The 17496-nt window shown below is 33.8% G+C and overlaps 1 pseudogene; it reads right to left on the bottom strand.

Moving 5' to 3' along the window:
* Nucleotides 1–430: 430 nt before the first annotated feature.
* LOC136388449 (ubiquitin-conjugating enzyme E2 W-like) lies at nt 431–1106 on the bottom strand (annotated as a pseudogene).
* Between the last annotated feature and the right edge of the window lie 16390 nt (nt 1107–17496).

A 17496-nucleotide genomic window follows, 5' to 3' on the forward strand; every position in this document is an offset into this window, starting at 1 on the left:
ATTCCATAGCCCTATAATACATTAATCACTGAGTGGCAGGAGTTAATGAAAATTGTTTTTGTTACAAGGACTATTGCTGGCAATGAATGTCTCAAAACTGCCAAGGAAGTCACTGTTATTGCACAATACATGAAGACCTGGATCTTTTCCAAAATCTTAAAAAGATAAAAGTAAAAATAATGGAGTTATATTTGACATTTTCTTAAACCTGCATTATTACTGTATGACTAACAAAATCATCAGTTGCCTGGACTGATCCAATAATCAGCATGTGCCCAGAATACACATGGGTAAAAATGCAGTAAAACAAGGTATTCTTTATTGCCTATAGGTCACATATAGTCAAAGGTTAAAGTTTAAAGACTGAATAATCAAAGTGCTCCCTTTCTCAGTAGGACTATCTTTGGCTAAGAGGATGATAATAATAGTATTAACGAATATCTTCATAAAACCACCACTTGGTTTTCTTTAGATTCTTGTTACATGTTCGAACATAAAAAGAATTATCTGGTGGTCAACCTTTTTCTTTGCAGCTGGAAAACTTGCTAATAATTCAAAGACAAAGTGATTAGACTGAGAGTGCTGGTGACCAGTTTTCTGTCAAAATGATAAAACAGATATGACTGTTGCTGCAAACATGAGGACGAACGGGAGAATTTTCAACATTAAGTATGACCTGAGGAGAGTCAAAAGGATATTGATTACTAGCCTGACCTGTGGTGGCGCAGTGAATAAAGCGTTGACCTGGAAATGCTGAGGTCACTGGTTCGAAACCCTGGGCTTGCCTGGTCAAGGCACATATGGGAGTTGATGCTTTCTGCTCCTCCCCTCTTCTCTCTCTCTGTCTCTCTCTCCTCTCTCTCTCCCTCTCTGTCTCTCTCTCTCTCTCCTCTCTAAAAATGAATAAATTTTTAAAAAAAGGATATTGATTACTAAACTTAAATAGAAGCTGAATTATTTTTTCCTTTATGGAAGGTACCTGGTATGCTTACAATCCACTGTGTAATTGAATTTTGAGCACTCTTTTTATTTAAAGTCATCCCATGAGGTGGGTCATTTGGCAAAGCTAAGAGTTCTTTCTGCAGCCATTTCTGCATTGATGCCATAATAGAATGACAACTTTGATCTTGAGCGTGGAGGATTCTCTCCAGAAAGACTTAGCAAGATATTTGCTAAAACCAAGCAATGCAGACCCAACATTTGTGGAAACTAATGCACAAGGTTGAAATCTGACTGGGAAGAGGTGTTAGAAAAGCCTGACTAAAGTTCAGTCAATAAGAGTGTCTTTGTCCCTTGAATTTACTATGATACTAAGTCCTTAAGATGTAAGGCAAGTCTTTTATTTTACAATTTTCTTTTTTTTTTTTAGTATAACTATTTCAAGCAATAAATTTTCCTCTAAGACTACTTTGGCAGCATTCCACAAATTTTAATAGGTTGTGTGTTCATTATCATTCAGCTTGAAATACTTTCTAATTTCCCTTGTGATTTCTTCTTTTTTCATAGGTTATTTGGAAGTGTGTTACTTAATTTCCAAATGCTTGAGAATGTCCCAGATATTTTAAAAATGATTTCCAGTTTAACACTACCAGGGTCAGATAAAATGCTTTATATGATTTTAATGTTTTGGAATTTATTGAGACATTTTTATGATCGAGTATATGGTCTGTCTTGCTGAATGTTTATGTGCCCTCAAAATGAATGTGCATTTTGCAGTTATTGGCTATAGTGTTTCATAAAAGCAATAATATTAACTTGGTTGACATTATTGTTTATTTATGTTATAACTTTACTAATATTTGACCAGTATTTCAATCTCAAAGGCAAAGGTTCTAAAATTTCCAAATATATATATATATATATTGTATTTGTGCCTATTCATTGGCCATGTCAATCCTTATTTCCTGTATTTTGACACTGTTGAAGTACACACATTTTTAATTCATGTTGTATTAACACTCCTGCCACTAAAAAATGATCCTTTTTATCTCAGTAATACATTTTTGTAAAAGTTCACTATAATATTAACCTGGCCAGCCTAGCTTTCTTATGTTTAGGTTTTACTTAGCACATTATTTGTTCCATCTTTTTACTGTCAACTTGTCTGTCTTTTTTTATTTTATTTTTTTATATTTTATTTATTACTTTTTTTAGAAAGGAGAGAGAGACAGAGAGGGAGAGAGAGGAGAGAGAGACAGAGAGAGAGAAGGGGGCAGGAGCTGGAAGCATCAACTCCCATATGTGCCTTGACCAGGCAAGCCCAGGGTTTCAAACCGGTGACCTCAGCATTTCCAGGTCGACGCTTTATCCACTGTGCCACCACAGGTCAGGCAACTTGTCTGTCTTTATATTTTACATGTGTCTATTATAAAACACAGAAAATTGGATATCATTATTGTATTTATCTGACAAACTTTGCCCTTTAATTAAAGTAATTATCCATTTTAATTTACATAAGTGTTGATATGAAGTTTACCACTTGTTCCTTTGTTGTTTCTGTTTCTTCATTTCTTCTAAGTTAATGAAGTATTTTTCAATATTTAATTTTTGTCTTCTAGCTATATTGTTTTTATTTTATTAATTGCTGTAGCCATATCTTTCTTTGAATTAATATATATTTCATATACAATGTAAGAATTTTAAAACAGTGTAATATAATTTATATTACTTGCATCTGTTGGGCTATTGCTATATATTTTGCTTCTGCATATGTTATAAACACTAAATATATATTTATAGCTCTTGCTTTGAACTGGCAATTGACTTTTAACAGATTTGAGAAGAGAAAGAGTAGATATTTTACATATTTACCATTTCCAGTTCTCATCTTCCTATCAACCTGTAATTCCAGCTTGTCTCATTTCCTTTCATCTCAAAGAACTTTCTTTAACTATCTTTTATTTGAGATTTTGTTGACAACAAATACTCTCAGCTTTTATTACTTTTACTATAATTTACTTTTTAATTCTAGTTGACTTACAATATTATATTAGTTCAGGTATGCAGCATAGTTATTTGACATTTACATACCATAAACAACTACTTTTAAAATTAAATTTATTGGGGTGACATTAGTTAATAAGATTATATAAATTTCAAGTTTACAATTCTATGATATATGGTCTACATATTGCATTATCTGCACACCACCCTAAGTTAACTTTTATTTATTTATTTAAATGTTATCTGTCATTTTGACATATATTTTTTACCCAATATAAAATTCCAAATTGACTTGCTTTCTTTTCATACTCTAGATGTTATCCACTGTATTTTGAATTACATATTTTTTGGATGAAAAGTCAGCTGCCATTATTAATTTTATCTTTGCTCTTAAAGTTTTTAAAATTTGCTTTTGTTATTTAGCAAGTTTATTAGACTGTGCCTAGAGGTAATGTTCTTTATACTTATTTTTTGAGGAGTTCACTGAATTCCTTATATATTTAGTTCATTTTTTTTTACATTTGAAAAATATTAGTATAAATGTTCATTTGTTATGATTTTTATTGTATTTATAAATTGAGATATAACCAATATATATATAACACTGTATAAGTTTTTAGGTGTACAATGTGGTGATTTGTTACATTTATATATTACAATATGATTATATGATTATCACCAAAGTCTTAGCTAATGCTTTCATCTATTTATATTATTATTCCTTATTTGTGGTGAGAATATATAAAATCTAGTCTCTTAACAACTTTGAAGTACAGTGTTAACTACAATTGTAATGCTATTCAGTAATCCCCAGAATTTAATCATATTTTAACTGTAAGTTTATACCTTTTGACCACATCACTCCAATATCTTCACCACCTTACCTCTGACAGCCACTATTCTATTCTACACTTTCCATCAATTTAACTTATTTAGGTTCTATTTATAAATAATATCATAAAATATGTAAATATGTGTCTTTCTCTGACTTATCTCACTTAGTGTGAAGATATTCATTAACTATTCTTCTGCTCCATTTTCTATCTCTTGTTTTTGGAGATTCTAATTAATATATGTTAGAATTTTTTACACTGTTGCACAAATCATTTTTCTTTTTTCTCTGAAACTCACTTTAGAATTGGTTCACATACTTCTCCCCAAATTTTACTAGTCCTTTCTTCTTTAGGGTGTAATTTGCCATTACTACCATGTAATATGTTTTAAATTTCATATATTGCATAGGTTCTTATACATTGTTTTAAAAATCTCCCTTAAAATTTTCAGTTTCTTCTTCTATTCATTATATCACATCTATCTTTACTTAGAAGCTTTGATATGTTTATCATCATTTTAAGTTCCTATCTGCTATATTTTAACATTTGATTATTTAGTTATGGATCTTCATCTACTGACTTACTCTTCTCTTGACTGTAGATTACAGTTTATTGTTTATTTTCATTTCATATCTTTCTCTGAAAGGATTTATGCTTTATATAAGAGGCTAAATTAATAGTAGATCACTTTAACTCTTGAAGGTACAAAATATTTTATTTTATTGTTTCATTTTTGGCTTTTCTATAGTCCTAGGGAGACTCTCTGAGACTGGGATATTTGTTTTATTCCTAAGGTATGTCTCTTATAGAGTTTCAGTATAAATCTCATGATGTATTTTAAACCCGTCAAACTTGCCAGGCATCAAACTTCAAACCCTATCTTCACTGTTAAGAGCCATAGTAAATCTCTGCCACTTATATTTCCACCTGAGTTGTTTAGAATTTTTCCCATGTATGTTCAGTTCAGGAGTAAACTAAAAATTTGAGGAAAGTTTCTAATTGTATTTTGGGGCTTGCTCTTCTATGACCATCTTTCCGTAATTCCACCCCCCACAAAATTTATGATCAATCTGGGAATCCCAAATACAGCTTTCTACTTTCCAGGCAATATGACTCCAATTTAATAAGTCCCAGACATTCCATGCTAAATGGGCCAAGAAATAACCTTTTGAGGAAAGCCCAATATCAAACTTATTTTGAGAGTATAATTTCTGGCAGATTCTCTTTACTTTGGGTCATTTTTAGTCTTGTGTCTTAATTATAACCAAACTTTATAATTGCTATCTGAAGATTGGTTTGTCTAATATAAGTTATTCCACTCTTTAATCAGAACCAGAATCATTCTCATTCTCTACTTAAATTCAGGGCCTTTTTTTTCTTTTTCAATTCTTTGAGAAAGCATTGTAATTTTAAGAAGAGAGGAGAATGCTGACGTGCTTCCTTTTCTTCTCACTCCCATTCTCTTGCTTTAAATTGTTGTCTTACTATGGGTCTGGTGAGAAAAAGATATATTCCAACTTTGATGCAGATTCCTCCAGGTAAGTCTAGCCCCTTAAGTCATTGTAGTTCATTTATAATAAATACAGTATTTGAGCACTTACTCTGTTCCAGGCACTGTTATCGATGCTAAAATACTGCAATGAATAAATAAAAAAAATCATACTCTCAAGCAGTTCATATGCCAATGTGGAACTAGACAATAAATAAAAAAATTATAAAAATTCATATCATGTTTGATATCAATTAAGGAGAAAAATAAATAGAAAAGGGGTTATAGGTAGTATTTTGTGAGAGATTACAATTTAGCTCATATGTCTTTGGCCAATACAACCTGCTACCATAAAATACAGTCACAGATTATTTCTATATAAACACCCACTGCCCTCCTTTTCAGAAACTATCACTTCCTCATCTTGCTTACCAAGTATTTTACTCATTCTTCAGCTCAGTGCCCCAGGCGTGTCTGTGCTGAGGTTCCTCCAAACCCCACTCAATCTTCTTGTTCTTTTATTTTTCTGCTGCTATAGCTAATGCAGCTGAAACCTTTGAAATACCTACTGTATTTGAGCTTTCAACAGAAATCTTCCAGTACTCCAAAATAGGGCTTACATATTTTTTCCTATTAGTCATGTTTCTGTCAAGGCTGATTATTGGGTCTGAATCATTGGACTTCTGTTTTTTTCATATTTTAGAATTCTTGCTCTGATGAATCCTTGCTTCAACCAGAGTAAAGGTCAAGATTTGATTCTTATTTTAATTCAAAGGCAACTGCATTTCCTGGCTTAAATCATGGAAACAAGGAAACAGCCCTTTATGTAATAAAAATACTAACCCCCTCCTTGATGGTGAAAGTTTTCTTCTCACGTCAAGGCTCAGCTAATAATATAAGATGGTTCCTTTGCCAAATCCATTGATATACAGCCTAATCCATGACCACTTTATTATTACACTCTCTCTAGAACAAGGGTCGGTAACCTTTTTGGCTGAGAGAGCTATGAATGCCACATATTTTAAAATGTAATTCAGTGAGAGCCATACAACGACCCGTGTACGTTAGACATTATCCAATAAAAATTTGGTGTTATCCCGGAGGACAGCTGTAATTGGCTCCAGCCACCCACAACCATGAACAATGCTTTATATTTTTAACGTTATTATTTTTTTAATTAAAGATTTGTCTGCAAGCCAGATGCAGCCATCAAAAGAGCCACATCACATCTGGCTCATGAGCCATAGATTCCTGACCCCTGCTCTAGAACTTGAATTACATGACTGCTTCCATAACGATGGCTATTTTAAGTGACATTAGATATCAGTCTAAAATATTGTCTACAAAGGTCAGGGGTAGAATCTCCTTAATTGGCATTTTTCTGTTATGCTCTTAACTCCGGAAACAGAAGACATTTATCTAGCTTCTCTGACCTTGGTTCATTCAGCAGGTGAAGATGAAAAACATATTCCAAGTTTGTAATTCAGAGTCAGTGCATCAACTATGAAACAACTTTGCAGTAGGATGGTGTTTTGTGTACCTGTGTGTGTATCTTCTATTCCAATATATCCTGAGCCCACTTTACCAATTCACTCTCCTCAGCTCTAAACAACTTTCTGTTATTCCACAGAATAAGTGTAGCTGGGAAAGATATAACCTCTATCATTTTTTTTTGGAAAAATTGTACATTTTATAAGAACAGTTCAAATTTTTTGTCTTTTTATAACCAATTTCTTAGTAAAACTAAATTATTTCTTAAAACTGTTAATTCATGTATTCCAGATATTTGTAATGCTTATAAATCTATTTTTTTTCTATATTATAGCATTGGAAAAGATTTTGGCCTTTGGAGGGCAAACTATTCTTTATTTCTTAAAAGACTTTCCATAGTTTCTTCCTGTGTCCCATTATTAACTAAAATAAAGATGATCTAAAATATATTTTTGCTGCACCTTTGTAATGTACCATTCATCATATTCTAAGAGGATACCAAGATTATCAAGATATTTTTTTTTCTTTTTGGTGTAAAACTAAGAGTGAATTATAGAGCAAATAAAGCCCTTACCAGGGAAAAGGGTTATAACAAGTTAAAAAATGTATATATTATATAGATCATTGTTTATACATATACCAAATTTAAACTTTAATTACCCCAGTTTTATATATTTATGTAATTCTTCTGCTTCCCTTATTTCTATGGAGTTGGGAGAGTCAGAGAGCCAAAACTCCATGAGTTTCTAACTCCTCAGATTTCTTTCTACTCACTACTTCATGAGAACAATCCTTTAATGTACTGTCTTCCTAGCATTTCTTTTTATTTGTCCTATTAGCAAGTTTGAGATTGAAAGTTAAAAGAGGTAGGGGTAGGACATAAGTCAAGATGCCCAGCCCCAGAAAATGAATCCTGATTGGTGGAATCCTGTTTCTTTATGCCAGTCTATGAGCAGCATATGGCCTAGATCCAATCAATAAAATGTAAAAGGAAGTCTGCTGAGGGTGGGGGGGTAGTGATATGGGGAGTTTTTTCCTCTAGTAAAATCAAGTACAGATTTATATCCATTCAACCTGACCAAGTGGTGGTGCAGTGGATGTAGCCACGGCCTGGGACGCTGAGGATCTAGGTTCAAAACACTGAGGTTGCTGGCTTGAGCATGAGCTCACAAGCTTGAGCACAGGGTTACCAGGTTGAGTTTGGGATGATAGACATGACCCAGTGGTCATTGACTTGAGCCCAAGGTCGCTGGCTTGAGCAATGTGTCACTGGCTTGGCTGGAGCACCCTGGTCAAGGCACATGTGAAAAAGCAATCAATGAGCAACTAAGGTGCCACAACTATGAGTTGCTGCTTCTCATCTCTCTCCCTTCTTGTCTGTCCCTGTCTGTCTGTCTCTCTTTCACTTATAAAAGGGAAAAAAAAACCAGAAAAAAAAGTTCTTTTTGCATAATCAGCTATCTTGCTGCATAAGAAGTATCCTATGTGGATGTAATACTTCTTACTGCAGGTGCCATTAGTGTAGATATGATCAAAGTATTTAAAAAAAAAGGGAGGTGACTTTTGGTCTTTGATGATATAATTAAATTACTGACCCAACTTTGGAATTGAATTTTTAAAAACTTATTGTAATATGAAAAAATATTACTTTCTAGATTATTACACATAAGGTATCACGTGAAGAGAAGAAGGCATCATAACTGAAACAGAGGCTATAAAAGAGGCCAGGCTCAGTTCAGTTATAAATCTTATAGGGGACAATGAAATTATGTCTCCATTTTCTTGAGGCTAGTGGGTTAGACTTTTATATAATTGAAGTAGTGTGCTTTCAGATTTGAAAGTGGTTTTAGAAAAATAGCAGACACTTGCTTGATTCTACTATGGGAGTGACGCTGTCTTTACTAGTTAAAGACACATGTAGTCCATGTAGCCCAGATAAGTATGGTTCTGCGTTGAAATTCTGAAATTAGAGCTCATGGAGCAGCTTGGATAGTAGAACATCGTTTCTTTAAATTTTCTTTCTATATCTATCTATCTATCTATCTATCTATCTATCTATCTATCTTTCTTTCTTTCTTTCTATCTATCATCTATCATCTATCTATCTATCTATCTATCTATCTATCTATCTATCATCATCATCTATCTAACATCTATATATTTCTCTATCTATCATCTATCTATCTATCTATCTATCTATCTATCTATCTATCTATCTATCATCTATCATCTATCTGTATCTATCTTTATATCCATCCATCTATGTAAATAGTCTCTCAATCCATCCCTTGCAGACATAACTGATATTGAGTTAAAGCTGGTTATGCCATCCCATATTTAGAGTATTTCTGTGTCTCCTGAATAATTACAGTTTTAATTTTTATACCTGTTTAAAAACTTTGGGGTATACAAGTAATATAAAATATGTGGCATTATAACCCAAATGAAAATTACTCCAAAGAATTGCAGTTCGAGACACAAATATTATGTTTCTATTTTAAAGTCCTATGATTCTTCCAAGCAAAGTCTCAATCCCTTTCTACAGAACTCTCTACAGCTGGGCCCCTTTTTAGCTGTCTGATATATTTAAGATCATTATAGAGTAGTTATTGGAGCTTAATAGGCATATTGAAGATCAACAGAACTATTAAAGATTGAAGTCTTGAAGAAGAGTGTCATGATAAACTAGTTAGTTGGTTATAAATAAGTTATAGTTGGGTTTGTTAGTTCACAATGTAATATAAAGGTAATTAGAAATCAATTGAATAGGCAAAGACACTCATAGGAGGCTAAATAACATAAACTTTAATTCACTCACGGTTAAGATGAATGGCCAAGTAAATCTAGGTCCTTGCTTCAGTGGGGCCCTGAACAAACTTGCTTGGAGAGGCAGAGTGCTTCATGGCAATTGCCAAATAGTTGTGGTGGGTGATGTAGAATCTGCTACTTTTATCTGGTTTGGCCACTCATCACATCATAGAGTTACATTATCATACTTCAAACATAAGTCACATATGGACTTGATAAGGTTGACAAATGATGTTATCAGAAAAGGGAGTAAACCCATTTTACCTTGGTAATCAGGCCTTACGTAGTGGCCTTTTATGTAAAATATAGTTAATCCCATGACTTCACACATGGTACTGGTACACAGTTAAAACATAAAGCGTTGTCTTAAAAGGGCATAAACTGGTAACACCTTATTCACTCTTAGTTTCTTTTTACATTTTATATTAGTTTTATTTTATGTTTAGTATAACAAAGCAAAAAAAATTGAGTAAAATAATAGTGATTAAAACTGAAAGTGAATAAGTTCTAAGTGGTCCTGTCAAGAATTCTCTTGTCTACTATTGAATCTAATAAAGTTGGCCCCAGCTGGTTGGCACAATGGTAGAGCATCGGCCCGGCCTGTGGAAGTCCCAGGTTCAGTTCCTAGTCAGGGCACACAAGATAAGCAACCATCTGCTTCTCTACTCCTCCCCTTCTCAATCTCTCTCCCTCTCTCTCTCTCTCTCTCTCAACCTCTCTCTCTCTCTCTCTCTCTCTCTCTCTCTCTCTCTTTTCCCTACCTTCAGCCATGGCTGAAATGCTTTGAGCAAGTTGGTTCTGGGCATTGAGGTTGGTCCATGGCCTTGCTTCAGGCACTAAAATAGCTCAGTTGCCGAACAACAGAGCAGCAGCCCCAGATGGGCAGAGCATCACCCCTTAGGAGGCTTGCTGGGTGGATCCTAGTTGGGACACATGTGGGAATTTGTCTCTGCCTCCCTGTCTCTCACTTAATTAAAAAAAATCGGATAAAGTCAAGAAGAGATTTGGGCAGAGAAAGATAAAGTAGTCATAACTAAGTGTGACCAACCTCATTACTATAAAATTAAGTTCTAGATTTTAAATATAAGATACACATGCACTTCAAGTGATATTATTTTCAAACATATTTCTAATAGAGACAGAACTCTGCTGACAAATTTCCATGCAACAAGTTATTGTGGTGTTTTTACATGACATTATTCCAGAAATGTTAGTGATTATCTAAAAGTATAAATTATTTATTGATAATCAACCCAAAGAATTTAAAGTTATTGATACCAAACCATATTGTCATTTAAAATTTAATCAGAGAATCCTGTAGCAGGCAATATATTAAATTTTTTTCTAACAGAAGTGACTTCTTTTCAAATTCTGACTTTTCATTAAAGCTTTACTTTAAAATTATTCTCTCAATTTAATATTTTCTGTCTGTATCTTTTAGAAAAAAACCAGGTATTCTGAATGGATGCGAATGCATTAGGATACTCATGATATTCTGTTCTCGAGCTGGATTTATGCCCTAGTTGGAATACAAATTGTTTTCCTTGAACTATATGACCTTTGATGTCTTAGGTTAATTGGAGCTTTCTCTCGTGTCCTGATACTCCCATTTGGGAAAAATCCTGCACTACCCTGGATGGAACTTTTTCTAAAACTGTATGCTAGAACAACAAAAAGAGGTCATTTCATTCTTGTTCCTGTAACTAGAAAAAACATCATGTGAGAGACAGCAATAAGATTATTGTTCCCTATCAAGTGACCTTTGGAGAGTAACCTGATAAGAAAAATGTATTTTAAAATATTCTAGAACTATTTACCTTATAGAATAATGATTTTCAAATAGACATTTAGTTGTAAAAAATTTCTTTCTGAAGACATTAGAAAAATAGAATAGTGCTTTTAATCATTTAAAATTAGAATTCTATGATTCATTAAGCAAATACATTGCTTATCTCATCTATTACCTATATGCACTAAAATTAGTTTTAAAATATAGACAATGGTTTTATTTTTATTTGTTTGATATTTTTGTCAATGCAAATACCACCATTAACAAATGATGCTTTTAAAAGCGGTAGCTACGCCTATTGTTTATTGGCTAGAAATATGTTTGCTTCTTTAATGGCTGAAGAATTACAAATTTATATAGGATTTAAATACCATCCCTTTCTAACTTCATTTGACTGAAGGAGGAATTAAATTTTCCCTGAATAATGCTGATCATCTGGTATTCCTGACCTTTTTATATATCCTGCTTAGAGGAAGGGGGAAAGAAAAATTTGAACAGGTAATGGGAACTGCATACTATGACATTTAGTGTCTAAATGAAGCATTATATTTTAAAAAATGATTTTAATTAAAAATAATATAGCTTACTATTATATCTTTCATTGTTTCCAGATAAATATGACTACTACGTGTTTAACATACCTTCCAAATACTTTTGGTGGCTACTCTCATTTTAAAAGTTGTAATATATCATAGAGATAGTAAATTAAGTTTATAGGTGTCCTGCCACCACTGTCCTCATCCTTTGTCCACCACTCAAATGCCGAAATCTATTTCTATGCCGATGAGTGGCATTATCAACTTCTAACCCCACAGACATAGCCAGTGGACACCTAATCAAATGAGAAAGAAAAGATAAGTAGAAGATTAAACTCGAGGTCAAATAAATCCTAAAATACAAAAGCCTATGTTAGTGAATACGGTGCTTCATGTACAAGCTAGAGAAGAACCAGCCTTTGCAAATCTACTATAATATTTTTGTTTATTTTTTTCTCTCTAATACAGTCCTTCCTCCTCCTTCTTTTAATAGAACTAGTTTTCTTATTAAGAACTCATTTTCTTAATAAGAGGAATTTTGAAATGTGTCATTATAAACATGATCCCTTATCAGAGTAGTGAATAAACAGACCAATATGAGCCAATCAAAGATAATCACTTTATCTTTCTGGCTAAAGTAATTGACCCAGAGATGGGCAAATAACCCAAGCTAAGCCATCATTGTCTTTCATATAACTTTACCATATGACTTCCCAGGAAATTGATCTCTTTATACTGTGATTGTGAAACAGATAGAATATGAGTTTGGGATTGGTTATGAGCAGTTTTTCAGTTATAGGGAGAGCAAACCTACCTGGTCTCTGCCAAGACCTAGTATAGTAACATCATCTGAACTCCTTAGCACTTTAGATATTATCCTTCAGTGAAAAACCTGTACTTTATCAATGATTTTTGCTTGGCTCTTTTTTTGTGGAATCTACTTAATATGATCAATTATTTGACTAGTATAAAATCAAATTCTCTCATGTCAGTTTGGTTCATATTTACTACATACATAAACATTATTAGAGAAAACTTTTCATTTCATATTGCAGTAAAGAAGCTTCAATCAGTCTACTCAAAGATCTAGAAATGTAGCTCACAAGTAAATTACAATGGTACTTTTCTGATAATTTAGCTCCTATGTCCACAAAGATATATGAAAATTTAATGTCTGGATTAATAAACAGTAGTTGCTTTAGATCACAGCTCTTATATAGTTTTAAATAATTTATTACTATAATTTTTAGCATCTTTATAGTAAACTACTAATACTACTAATAGTGTTTACCTTATACAAGTATTAAAGAAGGTGGTATGTGGAAAGCAGTTAGCATCCTGTGTAAATTATAGAAAGGACTCAATAAACATTATATTTGATCATCTTCTATTTCCTCTCTTTCCCTTTCTAAGTCATCACCATTATTATCTGCAAAAAAATGTTACATTTAAAAGTACTATAGAAAGAACAGAATCTTTTGTCATGTACATCTTATTGAGCATCATTGTCTTTATTAATCTTCTAAGCACTACATTCTCTATGACAAGCTTGACACTTTTAGTTTAAGAATACATATGGGAATACACAGAAGAAAGGAGGGGATCGAAAAGCTGATGTTTCTCATTTATCTCAACTCAATAGAAAATATTCTTAGGAGCAATGTTGCACATGGCAGAGAACCAGCTTTGATGACTATATGCTCTGGTATTAAATGGGGTAAGGTCTTCTAAGCGATTGAGTTAAAAAAAAAACTAGGGTTTACATAAGACAAGTGTCTGTGTAGGTAGGGATGAGTGAGGGAGAGAGATTTATCTGTCTGTGGATATGCTAGATTGGGAAGGTAATTCAGACAACACTATTTTAAATATTCCTGTTTTCTATAAGTTTGCATTCTTTACCACTCAATAAAATTGTATGACAGCTTTTCAATGATTGGTACCTGTTTCCAATCTGTCCCAAAGTTGGGTTCTGTGAGAATTTACACTGATAACAAAAAGTTAGGAAAGAACTCTGAGACACTGAATCAGGGTAGCACAAATACAAAGTTAATTGGGTGATAGATATACAACATAAGTGACTAATCAAATGATGGAGTTATGTTTCTCTGAAATCTATGTACCCTTGTTGATCAATGTCATCCTGTTAAAATTAATTTTTTAAATTAAAAAAAATCCAAAGGTAAGGGGTAAAGAAATTTAGAACCTGAGATGAGGGAAAAATATTCCTTCTTCATTTTATATTGTGTCTTCTACTACTTTAGTCTTTTAATTATTTTACCTTTTTAATTTTTGTATCTTCTTCTTATTTCTCTTTTTTTCTCTTCTGTAGCTTTTATCTCTGTAACATTCATTATTCTTTCTTTCTTCTACCACCTAATTTGCCACTATCATTTACATCCTATAATTTTAATTATTATATTAATGAAAAATTAAAAATTGAGTATACTGTATAATCTAAAATTATATAATCACATTGTACAGGAGGAGCCCATTCATATTCTATTTTATTTTACTTTAGTTTGAACATTTTATTTATTTGTACAGTGTGCAAAATAGATAATTAGTTAACAATAATTGATACAAGTGCTTAAGTAAAAATATATATAATAGTTTAGATCCTATAATGCAATTGCTGCAATAGATGTCTACAAATAAATAAATTATTATTAATAAAAGCAACATTACCCACTTCTAATATGATTAGAAAAAAGAGTAAATATTTGTTTCAGTGATATAATGTTATAGTTTATATATATGGAAATATAGAAAAATATAGAAGATATATAGAAATAAGTTAGGATATAACATTTAAAGCCATTAAGGCAAGTGAATAGGAACTACCATATTTCCCCATGTATAAGACACACTGTAAGGCCAGTAGCCATGGCCACCAACACAGCCACCTGGCCCATGCAGGTTTGCATTTGATTTGGACAGATGGTAATAAAACAATGGGGCCAAGAACTGGTGGGCCATTACCTTTAATCCTAGCTTGTACACAGTGGGCAAGAAATACACACAGTGGGAAAACATTTCCTTTTCTATTCAGGGCTTCCAAAGCCACTGACTTATCCGAGTTTCCTAGAATCAAAGGATTCTACCTCACCAGCCTTATTCACCTCTGTTCCATATTTCCTTCTCTCTGCTCAAACTCTGCACAAACTGATTTCTCCTTTAGCACTCCACCATCTTGGATGCTTCTCCTCTTCTCCATGTGTCTTTTCTCTGCTATCCTCCAATATGGGCTCCTCTGCCCATTTTATAGTGTAGAAGTCAAAACCTTTAATCCAATATACAAACAAAGAAGTCTGACACAAAGTCACTTATCTGAAGCATAATGGGATTCCTCATGAGAGTGCACCACCCCAGATCATGCAACAGTCAAGGGTGTGGGGAAAAGCTTAGTTTTTAAAAGATCTTAGTATTATAAGGGTGGGAAAGGCTTAGTCTTAAAACTAAACCTTAGGCTATAACAACCCTGCCTGCTTACAGCCTGTTTCTCACAATCAATGAAAACTATAAGCGAGCAAATGCTTAGCCCATTCCATTTGACGCACCTGAAACATCAATTGTGTCCTCCTTTGACATCAAGTGTGGTAAGGTACCAAAGAATTGCAAAAATTAACATTTTAGGAGAAGAAGTCAGGCTTCTTGCCCATCCTTTCTTTGGAGAATGGAGGGAGAAGAATGCAGAAGCTTTCTGGCTTGCAAGAATGACTGGGCCATTTAGTTTAACAATATTTGCTAACTTATTTGACCCCCACACACCTTAATTTGAGGGCCCAAAATTTGAAATAAATGTATTACATAAAGTTATTGAACTCAAGTTTTATTCATCATAAAATTCATACAACTCCTCATCACTGTCAAAACTCCCATCCATTAGCTTCTCCTCATCTGTCTCTGATGATGAATCACTGTCTGCATATATTGCCCTGTCCTCAGTTTCATCTCAGGCATTTGAAATGCCACCTCCTTAAATGACTTGACAATGATCTCAACCTTGATATTATCCCAGGATCTTTTCACCCAGTTACAAACTTCTCCTATAGTTGGTTTCTTCACTCTTCCTGCTGGTGTTAAATTGTCCCCAGAAGACTTCATCCATTGGTTCCATTTGTCTCTCATGAAGCTTTGAAGGATTTGTTAATATTGACATCAAGTGGTTGGAGTTGGGATGTATAGCCTCTAGGTATGATGGCAAGTTTTCTTTCTTGCTCTGCAGCAATCTTCTTTGTGATTTTTGATATGGGTTCCCTGAACTGATCAATCACCAATAGGGTAAGTTTGCATAAGAGCCCACCTGGTCTCCTTCTCCAAATTTTCTCCAACCAGATCTTTACCGCATCCTGATCCATCCAATTGTTGTCATGAATGTGGACAATCACTCCTTGAGAAATGTCTTCTTTTGGCATTGTTTTGCATTTGAAAGTCAGCATAGGAAGCAGCTTGGTTTCGTCTGCACAACAAGCTAGAACAACTGTATGATGGCTCTTTTCATGTCCACTTGTGTTCACAGTTACAGTTTTCACCCCCTTCTTATCAACAGCTCTCTTACTTCGGATATCAAATTGAAGGGGAAACTTCATCCATATTTTCAGTCTGCCCCAATTCAAAATGATGTGTCTTCCCACAATGAATGACAAAATGATAAAATTCAAGAACTTTCTGATCATAGCTTTCTGACATCTTTGGGCAAGTCTGGTGTGTGTACACATGCTTAGCCCATTCCATTTTACGCACCTGAAACATCAATTGTGTCCTCCTTTAACATCAAGTGTGGTAAGGTACCAAAGAATTGCAAAAATTAACATTTTAGGAGAAAAAGTCAGGCTTCTTGCCCATCCTTTCTTTGGATAATGGAGGGAGAAGAATGCAGAAGCTTTCTGGCTTGCAAGAATGACTGGGTCATTTAGTTTAACAATAGAATAAAGGTTATCTGAAGAAATTCCTTTCCCTTTCAATAAGAGACAAAATTTATATACCCTACACTGATTTTAACTCTTCCTCCCTTCCTAGAATCCTGAGAGTAACATATACCTCTAGACCAGGGGTCTCAAACTCAACTCAGCATGTGGGCCGCAGAGCAAGATCACAGCCATTCGGCAGGCCGCACTAGGTCTACAAAAGGCAACTGTTACGCAACACTTTTCTTGAACTTCGTGGATTAGTCTGCGGGCTGCACAAAATTGTTCAGCGGGCTGCATGTGGCCTGCGGGCCGCAAGTTTGAGACCCCTGCTCTAGACAAAGGAATGGAAGGTAGACACTAAAAGATCTGTGAATGTCTCCGATATTTAAAGTGACATCACTATTGTGTTACCTTGTAAGTTTTAATATATAGGAATGTTTTTTATAGATGTTATAGACAAATGTTATAAGCTTGATTATTGTGTCATGTTCCCCTTCCCTTTTCCCCAAACCTGTATGTGATCAAGTCTATATAAAAAAACGCAAAGCTATTTCACACACACACATGATTTGGGTCAGCTATACCCCATGTCAGTCATATGTGGCCGGTTTAATAAATCTCCTAAAAATTCTTCTGTATCCTGCCTTGGTATCTCTACATAAACCTGCAGAATGCTACTTTACAACACAATAACTTC

The sequence above is a fragment of the Saccopteryx leptura genome, chromosome 1, assembly GCF_036850995.1.
Source record: "Saccopteryx leptura isolate mSacLep1 chromosome 1, mSacLep1_pri_phased_curated, whole genome shotgun sequence".
Taxonomy (NCBI): domain Eukaryota; kingdom Metazoa; phylum Chordata; class Mammalia; order Chiroptera; family Emballonuridae; genus Saccopteryx; species Saccopteryx leptura.